The 15,715-nt window shown below is 45.2% G+C and overlaps 1 pseudogene; it reads left to right on the plus strand.

Moving 5' to 3' along the window:
• Positions 1-13,228, plus strand: part of LOC147659617 (uncharacterized) — a 55,964-nt pseudogene extending 42,736 nt beyond the window's left edge.
• The last annotated feature ends 2,487 nt before the right edge of the window (positions 13,229-15,715 follow it).

The raw sequence follows: 15,715 nt of genomic DNA on the forward strand, positions 1-15,715 counted from the left end.
TAATTCGGTTGAAGTTCTTTCACATTAGCAATGGTTCTTTGTCAAGCAGAGTAAGAATATATCCTCGGATTTCTTCACCAGCCTGTTGCTATCACCTTATCCTCCCCAGCAAGTGTGTGGATTTATTGCTGTAATTTAGTCACACATCAATCAAAACCACACAGCCCGGGGGAAGAGGGTTAGGGTTTGAAAAATGGATGGGTACGGGGGTTTTTGGGAAAGGTTTTGGGAGACAAGAAAAAATAGCACAGCATAGACAAACAATTGTGAACATAAACAAATCTTTGGGTACAAACCTATCCATCAATCTTTGAAAGTGCATGCACTACTGCATGCATGTCACTTACAAATGACTATGTGTGGTGCAGATGTGATAGTGGAGTGGAGTAAGTGATGTGTTAAGGGATCAATTTAGAAGCAGAGAGAGATCCAAGAAATGCAGTCACAGTCAGAGAAAAAGGCAAGGGATACTGTATCTATGTGGTTGTAGTGGTCCTGTTGGAAGTGGTAAGTAAGTTGCCTGCAGAAAAAAAATCCTCTTATTAGCGGCACTCCTCCATTGCAGCCGACGCTTCGTCCATCGATGTTGGTCAGCAGAAGACACCCTGTAAAAAAAAGCACAGCATAGACAAACAACTGAACATAAACAATTCTTTGGGTACAAACCTATCCATCAATCTTTGAAAGTGCATGCACTACTGCATGCATGTCAGTGAAAAGTAAGTAGTACTTTCGACAACTGTGGAAGAAAGAATGCGACAGTACAGGGCCTGTGTGGAATTATTGATAACGATATTCAACATAAGGTCTCTGTAGCCAGATACCCGAGAGCCTTGCTGGTCACTATAAATCCATTCACAACAACACTCAGTGGGGTTGGTCTGGAAGGTATAGTAGATAGAAAAGGAGAAATTGCTTTTTTCTAGGTGTCCCCTCACTCACCAGGGTTGCCCCTTGGTGACATGCTTCATCATTGGGGCCATCCCAGTCCTCTACGGCCTGGGGCGTGCTGCGACTTGCGAATTACGTAGGAGCACTTACAAATGACTATGTGTGGTGCAGATGTGATAGTGGAGTGGAGTAAGTGATGTGTTAAGGGATCAATTTAGAAGCAGAGAGAGATCCAAGAAATGCAGTCACAGTCAGAGAAAAAGGCAAGGGATACTGTATCTATGTGGTTGTAGTGGTCCTGTTGGAAGTGGTAAGTAAGTTGTCTGCAGAAAAAAAATCCTCTTATTAGCGGCACTCCTCCATTGCAGCCGACGCTTCGTCCATCGATGTTGGTCACCAGAAGACACCCTGTCCACTGCCTGCCTGATGCTGAATTGTGGCTCGCTACAGTGAAGCCTGACTCCATCCTTTTTTCCCCATTGCAGAGACTGAAACCCGGCCTGTAATTATTCAACGAAAAACAGGAAGTGATATAATATTACAACACCACTGATAAATAAATATAAGGTATGTAGGCTGTGGAGTGCAAAAAGTCACAATTTGATTTTCCTAGTAGACAGTACAATATTTTTGAAAGTGCGTACTCTGTCTGAGTCACCTTTTGAAGGATAAATAAGTATGAGCAAATTAATGTAGCGGATCTTTCCCCTCAAGCTAGGTGTACTGTAAACTGTGTTTTAGAACAAAATTAGATCTTCCTAGCAGTGCTCCCACCCAGACCCTTACTAAAGCCAGTCGGAAAAATGTAGAAGACCCCCAATCAAATCTCAAAAAACGAGGCCTAGCAGAAAACTGGTGACAAAACTTACTTTGAAAGTAAAAGTAGGCCGAAGTACCCCCTTCCTAATTACCCCTTACCCACCGTGGATTGCATTCAAACCACTTGCAAGCAACCAAGCAAAATTAGCCATAGCCAGCATCGCTCCAAGACTCGAAATCCCCCCCACTCAAACACATGCAATAGAAATACTGCTAACCCTAACGAACCCTAAGTTAAGAATAGTGGCAAAGGCTTTCTTTAACTATGCCAAATCCCCCCTTTCCCACCATGGATTTTCTTCAAATGACTTGCAACCAAAATTACACATTCTCACAAGTGCTCTAAGAGAGAACACCCCGAAACACATGCAATCCTGCTGCTAGGGCTAACCCTAACGAACCCTAAGTTACAAAAAGTGCCAAAAGGCTTTTCCGCGAGGAATTTGTCCCAACCACTTCTACCCGGTATTAGACCTTCCCAGGAATGCCCCAAGACACGCCAACCCACCCGCCAAGAAGCATAACACCCCCAAACAGGCCAAAAGCAAAATCTCATACTTACAATATTTCTCGGCCTTCGGTCCAAACGCGCTGCGTAGCTAGGCCATAAGTCGGGGTTGCCACGACGGATTTCCTGAAAAGCAAATGCAATCAAGATTAGAGTGTCCCGCTCCCAGACCACGAAACTCACCTACAAACAGACGGAACCCCCCCTAAGAGCACCTCAAAGGCAAGCAAGTCATCAAAAACACAAAAACATTTCCGCCTGGGATTTGGTCCAAAACACTTTTATCCGGTATTAGAGCTTCCCAGCAATGGCCCCAGAGCCGTCAACCCAGGAGAAAACGAGTAGAAGACCCCCAAACAGCCAAAGAGCAAAAGTACAAAAATGGGGACTTAGTCAATTTTTCACAAATTTCCCAAATCACTCCGCGCGCGCTCTGCAGCTAGGCCCTAACCCCCCTCTGCCACCATGGATTTGCTTCAAACCTCTTGCAAAGTAAAGTATATATAGCCAGCAGTGCGCCCAGACCCCGAAACCCACCCACAAACACCAGGAAGCCCCCCAAACAGGCCCCCGAAAACGCTACATTGAGCAAAATGTCAGAAATAGCCAAAAAAAAAATCGACCTGGATTTTGTCCCAACCACTTCTACCCGGTATTAGAACTTCCCAGGAATGCCCCAAGACACGCCAACCCACCCGCCAAGAAGCATAACACCCCCAAACAGGCCAAAAGCAAAATCTCATACTTGCAATATTTCTCGGCCTTCGGTCCAAACGCGCTGCGTAGCTAGGCCATAAGTCGGGGTTGCCACGACGGATTTCCTGAAAAGCAAATGCAATCAAGATTAGAGTGTCCCAGCAGTGCTCCCAGACCACGAAACTCACCCACAAACACCGGGAAGCCCCCCAAACAGGCCCCCGAAAACGCTACATTGAGCAAAATGTCAGAAATAGCCCAAAAAAAAAATCGGCCTGGATTTTGTCCCAACCACTTCTACCCGGTATTAGACCTTCCCACGAATGCCCCAAGACACGCCAACCCACCCGCCAAGAAGCATAACACCCCCAAACAGGCCAAAAGCAAAATCTCATACTTGCAATATTTCTCGGCCTTCGGTCCAAACGCGCTGCGTAGCTAGGCCATAAGTCGGGGTTGCCACGACGGATTTCCTGAAAAGCAAATGCAATCAAGATTAGAGTGTCCCAGCAGTGCTCCCAGACCACGAAACTCACCCACAAACACCGGGAAGCCCCCCAAACAGGCCCCCGAAAATGCTACATTGAGCAAAATGTCAGAAATAGCCCCAAAAAAAATCGGCCTGGATTTTGTCCCAACCACTTCTACCCGGTATTAGACCTTCACAGGAATGCCCCAAGACACGCCAACCCACCCGCCAAGAAGCATAACACCCCCAAACAGGCCAAAAGCAAAATCTCATACTTGCAATATTTCTCGGCCTTCGGTCCAAACGCTCTGCGTAGCTAGGCCATAAGTCGGGGTTGCCACGACGGATTTCCTGAAAAGCAAATGCAATCAAGATTAGAGTGTCCCAGCAGTGCTCCCAGACCACGAAACTCACCCGCAAACACCAGGAAGCCCCCCCTAAGAGCACCTCAAAGGCAAGCAAGTCATCAAAAACACAAATAATTTTCCGCCTGGGATTTGTTCCAAAACACTTTTAGCCGGTATCAGAGCTTCCCAGCAATAGCCCCAGAGCCGTCAACTCACCTGCAAAGAGGTACAACAACACCCCCACAAGTGCTGAGTCTTTCTTCATTGGGCGTAAACCAGCCCTCTGGATGGATGGAAATAGGAGTCTGGAGGAGGAGGATAGAGGAGCATGTTCTTCTGAAATTGTGAACCTGAGGAATGCAGACTGCGGCAACTTCAAATCAATTAGCAAACCAGTGAAGACAGTTCTGCTGATGGGCTTGATTTTGTGATTATCTGATTAAAGTTTGAAATATATTAACTGTGCACAACAAAGAAAGACAGACAGACAGGAATAAAAGTGAATAGGGACGAAAAAGAAAGTTATTGATTCGTTGTCTCATTTTCAGGGCTCGGTATCACGGTCCAGGAATAAGAATAAGGCTTCGTCATCATACTCTGCGAATTCAGGCAGGGTGAGCTCAGTGTCACCTGACAGAGTAGAAATTCCCTCATCTATGTTGCTGGCCACCTCCTCTTCATCCGGCACGCTTTCTCGTACTCTGAAATCTGGTGGTATGAGGTGCTGATTCATCTTGATCATTGTTAACCTCTCCACATTTTTGGGCGAGAGGCGGCTCCGTTTGGGAGTTACAATGCCACCAGCAGCACTGAAAACCCGTTCAGAAGACACGCTTGCGAGTGGGCAAGACAAGTAGTTTAAAGCCAGGTTGGTGAGCTGTGGCCACTATTCTTTTTTCCCATGCCAATACGCCAATGGGTCAGAATTAACATAGACCTCTGTTGAGTCATTCAGATAGTCCTTCACCATCGACTCAAGGTCCTCTTCCAAGGTTCCTCCACTTTGCTTAGCTCTTGCTGTGCCTCTGACCTTTTGAGAACCAAACCCACACAGAGCTAGCCAATCCTCTTCAGCCTCCAATCTTTCTGTTGTGTCTCGTGCAGATGATCCGGTTGCCGGTGTCTTTAACGGCTGAGAGGTCACTTGTGCCACAGCCACAGGTGCAGAAGTGGATTGTTTTGACTGGGGATGGCCTGCTGATGTACTGCCATTTCCTTCAATTTTCAGCCGTTCTGTTTCAAACCTCTTGGCTGACAAGGCTAGCCAACGTTTGTACTTTGGAACATGTTCATCATCAAAAGGAAAGAATGCTTGGCCTGCCACCGCCTTTTTGTAGCGTGGATCCAGAATAGTAGCACAAATGTAATGCTGTTCTGAGTGGATCTTTTTAAGACGTTCATCACCTTGTAGGAGCTCTAATAATTCCTCAGCCAGAAGCAAAGAGTCTTAGTTTTGTCATCTTTTTCAAACACAGAACACACCTCCTTCAGTTGGTCCTCCAGCATGTACAACAATGGGATAGCTTTTCCCAAATTAGAGTCCTCCTTGCTGACTGCACGCGTGAAGAACTCAAAAGGACGAAGCATGCGTGTCAGGCCTTGAACTATGTTCCATTGCGGCCCACCCATCCTCAGCTCCTCTGTACCCTCTGTAAGGAAATATTGATCGAGTTCCATATACTGCTCATACAGACGCTCAAGCATGTAGAAGGTTGAGTTCCAACGTGTTACCACCTCCTGGATGAGTGCTTTCACTGGCATTTGATGTTGATATAGCAGGCTCCTCAGCTGCTTCCGGGCCTTAAAAGAATGGCTGAAATGCTTGCACATTTTTCGGCAGGTGTCCAATACACTGTACGCTGCACTGCCTTTATTACCCAAGAATTTTTGGACAACCAGGTTTATACAGTGCGCCAAACACGGCACTCTGAAATAGTTACCGTCCCTCATGGCCTTAACTATATTGGCGCCATTATCCGTGGAAACATAACCAACCTGGCGTTTTAGTGGGGACAGCCACTTAAGGACCTTTCTGTTAAAGACATCCAAAATGTTTTCTGCTGTGTGACGTTTCACCAAACCAAACATGGCTAGTGTTGCATGTTTCCGAGCAGCTTTAAAAACAATGTCCGTGTCAACACCTGTGTTTAGCTTTGCTTTAGCCCCTGAAAAAGAGACCCAGTGTGCAGTGATGCACATGTAATCAGCGCCTGCGCCACTGGTCCACATGTCTGTTGTCAGATGTATAGTGTGAACAGCACTCTTCTGCAAAGCTGCCCCAATCACCTTCAGAACATCTTCATGTAGTGCTGGAACCGCAACTTGGGCAAAATAGAACCGGCTAGGAACCTTCCATTTAGGGCAGAGCGCTGCCACTAATTCTAGAAAACCAACCCCTTCTACAAAAGAAAAAGGGAGAAGGTCCAGAGCAAGCATTTTAGCCAGCTTAGTGTTATACAGACGCGTCAGTGGGTGGTTGCGTTCATATTGCGCTTCTGTAAACAACATCTTTTTAATGTTGCCCTGGACCAAGAATTTACGGGATGATGATGATATCTTCAACCCAGTTACGCTCGCTGATGAACTTTTCCGCATTGATGTCTCACTCTCTCCCACAATCTTAGTGTGCCTCACATGGGGTGTGCTGCTGACAGGGGTACTGGTTGTAAGTGAAGTGTTTGAATCGTCTTGTTCCTCCTCGTCATCATCAGATGAAAAATCAACATTTTCATTACGTGCAATTCTGGCTTGCTTAGACGCCTCTAGGTGCGGAAACCATTGGACAGCGTGCGCTCTCTCAAGATGACCTCTCTGGCCTCCGGTACCATAGTTAGAACCAAGCTTACCACGACCAACTCGAACCTTACAAATGCTACAAATGGCTACGTTTTCCATTTTTGGGCAAACACTAAAGAAGTCCCAAACTGGAGACTTGAAATGTCTTTGGGGGCCGGAGGAGGCGGCAATACTGGTGGTGGTGGTCCTGCTGCTAATGCCAGATGAAGTGGAGGATGTGGATTGCCGAACTTCAGTACGTTTTGCACTTTCACCACCACGAATTGAGGTCGAGGACGAGGTGGGTACCTTCTTGCGAGGAAGAAATATGGAAGCGGTAGGTTTTGGTGTACTACTTAACTCCAAATCTAATGATTCCATTTCCATTGTCTCCTCGCCGACATCATCATCACGCTCAGCAGCTTCTCGGGATAGGGTCAAAATGTCTCTTTGCTGCATGCCCGGTGGGGCTGCAGTGACCTTTGTGATGACTGGCTCGTCGTCATTGTGAGAGGCTTCATCACCAGCAGTATCTGTCACTTCTTGTTGAGCCTCATCACACTCCATAGGTATGAGTTTTTCGATGACCTTCCTTTTACGCTTAGGTACCTGTGTCAGATCATGGTGTGCCTCACTGTCAGACCGCAGTTGTGGTTCCCAAGACAGATCACTTGCATCAGAACGAGGTGGGCTTGAAGAAGATGTAGACACCCCCCTTGATCTTTTCCTTGCTAGGGATGTGGAAGACAATGAATGATCATCAGGAGGAGTGGCTTCCAATGATACCTCGGCTTCATTGTCGATTTCCTGATGTGCCCCTACTTCGGGAGGAACAACTATTGTGGGCACTTGTGAACCTCCATGCACCTTTGCTTGCGCATCTCCTTTTGCTGCCTCTCCTTCCACATGTACTTGGGCGTGTACTTGCACATGGTGTTGTTGTTGCGGCTGTGGTTGTTCAACACTTGTCAGATGAGTTACAACAACCTGTGTTGATTCAGGGACATTGCTGCTACTTTCTTGCAATGAGCCAACATCACTGGTCGATGGTGATTGGAGAAGTACACTGACTGCCTCTGAAGCACTCAAGGGCTTTGACTTAAGTTGGCGTGGTGGTGGAGGCACTGAACCCAATGGAGCAGGGGTGCTGCTCCCAGCTTGGTCCCCAGCAGATCCTGCTGCTGCAGGCGTACTTTTTTTTTTCTCCCAAAAAACGTGGCGGGTGGCACACCAGCCTCCTTGGTAACTTGCTTCTTCTGCTCCTTACTAGCAACTTTCTTGCTAGAGGAGCTACGGAGACCTTTTTTTGGGGCCATCTTCTTCAGAGCAGGTCAGACAGCAGGCCGCAGTTGCACGAATTGTAGAGTTGTCTGAGGCCAGACGTGATGTCGCGTGACGTTATGCTGCACACACACACCGCTGCAGGACTTCTTCCTGGCACTGGTGGTTCTCTTGAGTCTTGTGCACCTAAAAACAATGGAAGACAGAGGAACATCAGTTCAGTTATACAGCACAAAAAAATCGAAAAACACTGCAAAATCAGCACAATCCCAATCCATCCATGCCCTCCATAATGTTTAAATTCAAGACAACCCACAGAAAGACTAGGCCCATGCAAGACTCACTACCCCTGGGCATAAATAAAGGTTGAAAAGTAGGCAAAATGGTTGCAGGCCTAACAACAAAGCCTGCATTCAAAATGGCCACTTGCCTGCCAGCACATGGCCAGTGCCTGTAGCTGCACTCAAAATGGCCACCAGCCACATGGCCTGTCCCTCCCCATGAACACCCCCAAAAATCGAAAAACACTGCAAAATCAGCACAATCCCATTCCATCCATGCCCTCCATGATGTTTAAGTTCAAGACAGCCCACAGAAAGACTAGGCCCATGCTAGACTCAAATACCCCTGGTGAAAAGGCCACAAGTACAGGCCCAAAAAACGAAAATCACTGAAAAATCAGCACAATCCCATTCCATCCATGGCCTCCATGATGTTTAAATTCAAGACAACCCACAGAAAGACTAGGCCCATGCAAGACTCACTACCCCTGGGCATAAATAAAGGTTTAAAAGTAGGCAAAATGGTTGCAGGTCTAACAACAAAGCCTGCATTCAAAATGGCCACTTGCCTGCCAGCACATGGCCAGTGCCTGTAGCTGCACTCAAAATGGCCACCAGCCACATGGCCTGTCCCTCCCCATGAACACCCCCAAAAATCGAAAAACACTGCAAAATCAGCACAATCCCATTCCATCCATGCCCTCCATGATGTTTAAGTTCAAGACAGCCCACAGAAAGACTAGGCCCATGCTAGACTCACATACCCCTGGTGAAAAGGCCACAAGTACAGGCCCAAAAAACGAAAATCACTGAAAAATCAGCACAATCCCATTCCATCCATGGCCTCCGTGATGTTTAAATTCAAGACAACCCACAGAAAGACTAGGCCCATGCAAGACTCACTACCCCTGGGCATAAATAAAGGTTGAAAAGTAGGCAAAATGGTTGCAGGCCTAACAACAAAGCCTGCATTCAAAATGGCCACTTGCCTGCCAGCACATGGCCAGTGCCTGTAGCTGCACTCAAAATGGCCACCAGCCACATGGCCTGTCCCTCCCCATGAACACCCCCAAAAATCGAAAAACACTGCAAAATCAGCACAATCCCATTCCATCCATGCCCTCCATGATGTTTAAGTTCAAGACAGCCCACAGAAAGACTAGGCCCATGCTAGACTCAAATACCCCTGGTGAAAAGGCCACAAGTACAGGCCCAAAAAACGAAAATCACTGAAAAATCAGCACAATCCCATTCCATCCATGGCCTCCATGATGTTTAAATTCAAGACAACCCACAGAAAGACTAGGCCCATGCAAGACTCACTACCCCTGGGCATAAATAAAGGTTGAAAAGTAGGTAAAATGGTTGCAGGCCTAACAACAAAGCCTGCATTCAAAATGGCCACTTGCCTGCCAACACATGGCCAGTGCCTGTAGCTGCACTCAAAATGGCCACCAGCCACATGGCCTGTCCCTCCCCATGAACACCCCCAAAAATCGAAAAACACTGCAAAATCAGCACAATCCCATTCCATCCATGCCCTCCATGATGTTTAAATTCAAGACAACCCACAGAAAGACTAGGCCCATGCAAGACTCACTACCCCTGGGCATAAATAAAGGTTGAAAAGTAGGCAAAATGGTTGCGGGCCTAACAACAAAGCCTGCATTCAAAATGGCCACTTGCCTGCCAGCACATGGCCAGTGCCTGTAGCTGCACTCAAAATGGCCACCAGCCACATGGCCTGTCCCTCCCCATGAACACCCCCAAAAATCGAAAAACACTGCAAAATCAGCACAATCCCATTCCATCCATGCCATCCATGATGTTTAAGTTCAAACTAGCCCACAGAAAGACTAGGCCCATGCTAGACTCAAATATCCCTGGTGAAAAGGCCACAAGTACAGCCCCAAAAAACGAAAATGACTGAAAAATCAGCACAATCCATATCCATCCATGCCCTCCATGATGTTTAAATTCAAGACAACCTACAGAAAGACTAGGCCCATGCTAGACTCAAATACCCCTGGTGAAAAGGCCACAAGTACAGCCCAAAAAAACGAAAATCACTGAAAAATCAGCACAATCCCAATCCATCCATGACCTCCATGATGTTTAAGTTCAAGACAACCCACAGAAAGACTCAGTCCACCCACCACTGAGTACCCCTGGGCAAAAGGCCCCAAAACAGCCCAAAAATCGAAAATTCCAAAATTTTAGTTGCAGCAACTGTAATGCCCCAAACAAACTTACTTGTAAAATTTCTAATCCAACAGTGATCCAAAGAAAGTCAAAAAGGCCTCAAATCCAAATATCCAGCAGCATCCACAAAAAGTAATCCTTCCAGCTCCAGATCCAAATGAAAAGTGACCAGGAGATGGACAAAGCACTGGGAGGAGCCTGCTGAACAGGAACAGGAAGTTGAAGACTGTGGGGCACTTCCTTCCTCCCACCCCCCTCCCCCCCTCCCCAAAATGGACTCCTCGCTAAAAAAGTGCAGGCAAATGTCAACCTAAGGAGTTATTCAGATAAAAATCATCATTTCTAGAAGGTTTATGCTGCTTGCTGGTGGATTTCTTGTGCAGAATTGCAAATTTTATATTTTCGCTCGCCGCATCTCAAATCTCGCAATTGCGAAGTACCGCGAGACGTGATCTCGCCGTACTCGCGTTGACAAACTATCGCTGGCAAGCCGCGATGACGTAATCGCGCTCGCCAATTCCCGCGGGATCACACAGCAAGATCCAAAATGGCGCAGCACTCGCAAACTATCGAGAAAAACAACTCGGCAAACGATGATAAACGCCGCGCGCCGCAAAAATTGTATCACCAACGCCGCGCGCCGCAAAAAAAATCCGCTGCGTGCGAATTTGCGGATTTTGCGGGAAATTCGCAAATCTCGCGGATTGCGAATTTCCCAAAAATCCGCAAAATCCGCGAGCGAAACGGATTTTCCGCCCATGCTTACTTCTCACTCGTTTTTATTAACTTTTGATTTGCTTCACCTAAAGACAGAATTCTATTTTTACTAAAATCTACAGGGTATGCAGCATGGCCACGTTACAAGAGGCTTGCAAAAATGCCATGATTCCCAACTGTGGTTAATAAAGCCGAAATAATCAATCATTCTACTGAATTCAATATTTTCATTTGCAGTGCCTGTCTTTATTCTTAAACCGTTGTACTGTATTATTTAGCATGTTTGTTAATGATGCTTATAAAGAAAATGCAATAATGAGCATGTTTGTTCAGTGGGTAATAATAGTCAATCCCGGCTTCCGTCTTTTACAGGCTTATTACCATCGATAAAATAGGCGACAAGTATAAGAACAAAAAAAATTAACAACGGCACAGGGCAACTCACAAAACGTCCAAGATGAAAACCTCCCAAATCATTTGCACTAACCACTCGTACTAGAGGTGACACTGACATCCTACATTTGACTGGACCCGCTGTTTCATCAGCCCACGTCCACTACACATGCTTAAAAACACGCTTTGTTTTTGTCGTTGCTTGTTGGGGTTTTTAAAGTCGCTTTTTTTTTATAATAATAGTTCAAGGAGATATTATATCAATCATGCCACATGGTATACATACATCAAAGAGGCCAAGTGGATGCAAAGAAAAGCAAAAAAGAAAAGAAATGAATCCGTCTCAATGCTACGTGGATCCATGCTTCAATATGTCAAGAGACCAGATAATGGCCAGGGTAAGGGTTCATCAAAAGACGCAGTTCCTCAGCCACCAATTGATAACACTGATTCTGATGCTAGTATGCATTCTGCAGAAAAGGAAGGAGCTGAAATAGAAGAAAATGAAGCAGAAAAACAAGGAATGTAAATTCAAATGGATGAATTTGAAGCAGAAGACAGTACTGAAAGTGACTCTAACCATGATACTGTAAATGAGGTGATGAATGAGGTTAAGGTGAAAAATTTGAATATTTTAGATGATGCTTTTTTTTAGAATATACCAGTTCCAGATCATTTGCGGGTTGAAATCATCAAAAGAGGTAGTGCTTCTTTCCAGAACAAAGATGGCCCTTTCAGAATTGCGACAAGGTAAGATCCAAAAGCAAAAGGAGATGTTCTCCAGCTATCAAAAGAGTGGTTTTACAAGGTGATGCCAAATGGCGAGAAAGTGTTGCGATCATGGATGGGTTACTCACTGGTCAGTGAGAAATTATATTGTTTTTGCTGCCGACTCTTTGCCGCTAATCATGCCACAGACACAACATCCAAATTTGTGACTGGATTTCAGATGTGGTGGAAACTGAGCCCGAAAGTGCATAATCATGAGACATCCGAAGAGCACTTACATTGCCTTGAAAAATGGAAAACATTGGCAGCAGGACTTAGACTGCACGAAACAATTGATGCCGAAAGTATTGCTTTGATGGACATAGAGAAGAAAAAGTGGAGAGACATTTTGCACAGGTTGCATGATATCACATTTTTTCTTGCCAAGCAGAATCTGGCATTCCGGGGCCACAATGAAGATGAATCTTCATTAAATAAAGGAAACTTTCTTGAAGTGGTTGAGATGCTTTCTAAATATGAACCAGTGCTGAAATAGTACCTAATGAGATTAAAGCAAAGCACATGTAAACTCAAAGCATCAGTATCTTATCTTGCACCACAAACTCAGAAGGAGTTCATATATGTCCTAGCAAATCATGTGAAGAAGAAGCTTGTCATGGATATAAAATCTGCCAGGTATTTTGGGATCATGTACGATAGCACACCTGACATATCACACACTGACCAAATGTCCGAAGTGATCAGATATGTGAAAATCCAAAATAGGAAAATTGAAGTAAGAGAAGTGTTTCTGGGATTTTTCCATTTAAAGGGGAAAAAAGCTGTTGACCTCAGTTCTGATATTCTTAAAAATCTGGAAAGTGATGGACTCGACATTATAATGTGCCGCGCTCAAGGTTACGATAATGCTGCCACTATGGCTGGAATCCATGAGGGTGTACAGGCCATTTTGAAAAGAAAGATCAGGAAAGCTATTTTTAATGGATGTGTGTACCATTCGCTTAACTTGTGCGGCCAACACTCTTTTGCTGAAAATGCTATGTGTGTGACTTTTTTTGACAATGTTTTCCTTCTTTGCTGCTTCCACTCACCGATGGGATGTTTTAAAGGACCACACTAGAGTCTCAGTGACTATCAGCAACAAGCTGGAGTGCTCATCATGCTGCAGTAAAGACAGTGAAAGAAAAATGTGATGAATGTGTGGCGGCAATTCAAGCTCTATGTGATCCAGATGAAAATTTAGACACAAGAGGTACAGCCCGAGGTCTTTTGCCTCCTGTCTGGAATTTCACGTTTCTGTGCTACCTCTACTTTTGATATGATGTATTTGAAGAAGTTAATCTTACACAGCTGTACCTTCAGACTAAGGGCTTAACTCTTAACAAGGCGGTAAAAAAGCTAGAGACGCTAAGACTTTTTCTGTACATCGAGCAGCGCAATCATCTAGTGGAGCACGCAATTGAACAGGCGCTTTAAAAATCAGACCAATATGGAATTTCAGTAGAGAGCAGACTCAGGTTCAAGAAGAGGATGACAGGTGAGAAGACAAGAGATGCTGGACTAACTCTGCAAGAAGAAAACAAGAGGGCGATGCTTGATTGTATTGATAGTTTTCAATCTGAACTCCAGATCAGATCAAGAGTCATCAAGGAAGTAGCAGCCATGTTTGAGGCAGTTCAAGCCAAGAGTTTGATATATGCCACTGAAGAAGAGTTACTGGTGTCCATTCCAAAATTGACTAATTTCTATGATGAGTTATCCGAGGGAGAGCTTTAATTGGAAATACCAAGGCTGAGAAGGCACCTGAAGGCAGCAGAGATTGATCTTGTAGAAGCCAAAGACTGGTCAGTATTGGTCGTTTTGAAATTCATAGCAGAATGGGACTTCCTAGAATCTCTCCCATATCTCTCAATGAGCCTACAACTATTTCTTACAATCTGTGTCTCTGTGGCTTCATGTGAGAGGAGTTTTTCAAAGCTGAACTTTATAAAGAACTTTTTGCGATCTACCATGGGACAGTCAAGGCTTTCTGATCTTGCAATATTATCAAGTGAAAGTGATTTGGCGAAAGGAGTTGATTTTGATGAATTAATTAACAAGTTTGCAGCTTTAAAGGCCAGGAAAGGAAAATTCTGATTAGTCTAGATTTAATGTGACATTCTAATCTGTACTGTTGCATACTATTCTGGCAGTTTCTGATTGTGCAAACCCAATGCAGAACGTTTACAACCTTATCTCCTGTAACTGTAAAATTTAAAGTTTAATGTTAAAATAAAAATAAAAAAGCCAGTAACATATTTTCTATGTAATTCTTAGTTCTTAAATTCTTACAAACTTATACCTTCGACCTTGTTGAATATAATTTTTCTTCTATGGCCTTTGTAAATATAGGATCTACATTTACAAATGTTACTAAGGATTCTGTATGGTTCCGTTATTTGCCATCTGTGTCCACTGGCCGACTCGGAGCGGAGGAGGTTCATGCGGTAAGTCGTGAGGGGGTGACACCATGAGTTACCCGCACCAGGTGAAACCAACCCTAGTGACGCCACTGCCCCTTACCCTGACTAGTAAGAAGGGTTCCTACTTGGACAAAGGTACAAATATCTGCCAACTAGAGAACCCTATTTCTAACACACCCCATACATCAAAGGCACGTTTAGGTGTAAGTCCTGGGTCTCTGACCCCCTAAAATCAGACACTTCTGGATCCTTAACTGAACCTCTGTCAGAAGTTCTTGAGAGCTGCTTAAAAGACTCACTATGACTGCTTTTCTGTAAGGTCTGTTTTTCTGCTTGATGCACTCCAGGTAGCTGCTCCCTTACACTGCTAGAAGGAGAGCTAGACTTTGCCTTCCCTCCAAGTGATATCTAAGGGATTGCTGTCATGCCTCCTGTTTTTTGAAGTCTCAGGGACACAAAAGATTTTCTACAACTCCGCTGGTGCTGCTTGACTCTTCATTCTGTGAGTCCTACCCTTGCCTGAGGTGTCCCCTCCAAGCTCAGACCCTTAGAAGTGGGTTCTGCAGCTGCTTTTATCACCTACAGCTCCTGGGCCCATGAAATCAAACTTTTGCGTTCTTTCCGACCGACCGAGCACAGGCCCGTTCGCAGTGGGACTGCTCCGAGCCCTTGAAGGATCAGAACATGCCACCACAGCATCGTGTCCTTGATCAGCAAGCATCGCCCCCCAGAACCACAAGGCCATCAGCAACATCCCGCCGACTCTTTGCGCCTGCAGCATCATCGCTACCGACCCTCTACTTTCTCCCAGTTACCATCTCCCACGCAAACGGGGCACTTCGCTCAGCTTGAGAAACTTTACTCAATGGGACCTGTTCGGAACTGTATCCAACCTAAGCTCCATAGCGGTCGGCCTGAAATTTGGAAATACCCCAGTCTAGCCCGACCAAAATGTACCTTTTAGCGCTAATGACTTCTAAGCACTGTTTTTGGTTTCTTCTATAAAAATTTCTAATTTCCGTTCTACAGTTTGTGGTCATTTTGGTCTTGTTTTATTCATAAAAATAAATCTATATTTTTAACCTTGTGTGGTGTATGGATTGTGTGTGTGTTGCACAAAACTTTACACAAAGCCTTTGCAGATA

This window comes from Lissotriton vulgaris, unplaced genomic scaffold, assembly GCF_964263255.1.
Source record: "Lissotriton vulgaris unplaced genomic scaffold, aLisVul1.2 SCAFFOLD_914, whole genome shotgun sequence".
Taxonomy (NCBI): Eukaryota; Metazoa; Chordata; class Amphibia; order Caudata; family Salamandridae; genus Lissotriton; species Lissotriton vulgaris.